Below are 1,679 nucleotides of genomic sequence, written 5' to 3'. Positions count from 1 at the left end.
TGGTGGTGGTGATGGTGGGGCCTTTGTTCCCATTTTGGTTTATTTAGTATATGATGTACTTTACATCCATTTCAATAATGTGAACATTTCCATTTTTGTCGTAAAATACTGCTGTAACAATGTAAATGGACGCTGAATAAACATACTTAAATGGATATTTAAGTATTTAAGTACATATTTAAATGGATGTAAAGTACATCAAATAAACCAAAATGGGAACAAAGACCCCACCACCACCACCACCACAAACACCAAAAAAATAACCCTCCAGCAGAGCTGCAACAATAAACAGAGCAAGATCAGGATGAATACATGATTCAGTTTCTCACATTTTCAGTTATCAAAAGCCTGGGTCCTGGCATCCATGTGGATGTTACTTTGACACGTACCACCTACCTCAGCATTGTTGCAGACCATGTTCACCCTTTGATGAAAACTGTATTCCCTGATGGCTGTGTCCTCTAAAGAAGTAGATTTGTTTAAATCATGAGCTGTCAGAAGTGGGATTCGAACCCATAAACTGCTTAATCTTTTCACATTATTATGTATTGTAAATGTACTGACTGTAACCCATCTGCTGCACTGTACACTTTGTCACTAGGCTGTAAACCAAAAATCAATAGAAAGGGAGCCCCATATGAGATCTCCAACTGACCAAATAATGTTTTTGGGTGGACCATTCTTAGCACTGTAACAGCACTAGCATGTTAGGGTGTGTTTTCTCTACTATGAGTGTATTAGGTACAGCCTTCTTGTTGGGTTTTTAACTGACTGGATTATTTATTAAGAATAATAATTATTCTCTAAGAACTCAAACCCTGTTTGTGCTCGTTGTAGGCTATTCAATTGTCCACTAGATGGCATAATATGAATACAGTTAGAAAGTAAAACGATGTCTGTTTCGAGCAAAGTTTCATCGCATGCTGACCTGTGTGGAATACAACTGATGTATGTAGCACTAAGAAATGTTTCTTAAGGGTTCTTTTAGGTGTTCTTGGTAGAACTGTTTCTACTTGAAGAACCATTTAGTATAATTTAAGGTTCTTTGCTAACTCAATTTGATTTTTATGGATTTTTTTATTTTGCCACATATAAATGCACATAACATTTTAATGAAAAGCAACGCATAATATAGAAAAGAGTACGTGAGCTTAAACATGTTGCACCCTCACTTTATAATGCAGCATCAACACTCTGTTAGTACATTACAATTTACAAAGGGCAAAGGAAAGTTTTGTGTAAGGGGAATTAGCTCAAATGGTAGAGCGCTCGCTTAGCATGCGAGAGGTAGTGGGATCGATGCCCACATTCTCCAGTATAGAAACATTATGATCATTTTGCAATCTGAAAAGATGAAATTTCGGTCAAATTCGTTGCAGCATTAACCATAAGGCTAGTCTGTCCGTATTACAATGTCAGTAACGCCCTATTTACGCTCAAACAGTTTTGTTTACATACCTTTTTTGTTTTGTTTTGACAGAAACGCATGAACTTATAATTTTTTATAATGTTTTATTATTTGACACTGTTACAATTGATACATTATAAAGTATTGTACATATTTAAGTTCGGTGGCATAATTGGCTTGCTTTTAAAAACGACTACAGTGCGCCATCTACAGGCCATTCTTGGTACGTCTTGTTAAAACGTAGCCAATGGAAAACTGGTGCCCACACTTC

General features: G+C 36.3%; 1 non-coding gene across 1 annotated transcript; it reads left to right on the top strand.

Annotated features, from left to right (window-relative positions):
* Positions 1–1,242: 1,242 nt before the first annotated feature.
* trnaa-agc (transfer RNA alanine (anticodon AGC)) lies at positions 1,243–1,315 on the top strand. The gene has a single exon. It is a non-coding gene; the product is annotated as a tRNA-Ala (tRNA).
* Positions 1,316–1,679: the final 364 nt, after the last annotated feature.

Source organism: Trichomycterus rosablanca, chromosome 10 (genome assembly GCF_030014385.1).
Source record: "Trichomycterus rosablanca isolate fTriRos1 chromosome 10, fTriRos1.hap1, whole genome shotgun sequence".
Taxonomy (NCBI): domain Eukaryota; kingdom Metazoa; phylum Chordata; class Actinopteri; order Siluriformes; family Trichomycteridae; genus Trichomycterus; species Trichomycterus rosablanca.
The sequence above is the reverse complement of the archived record's forward strand: the minus strand, read 5'-3'. Positions and strand labels throughout refer to the sequence as shown.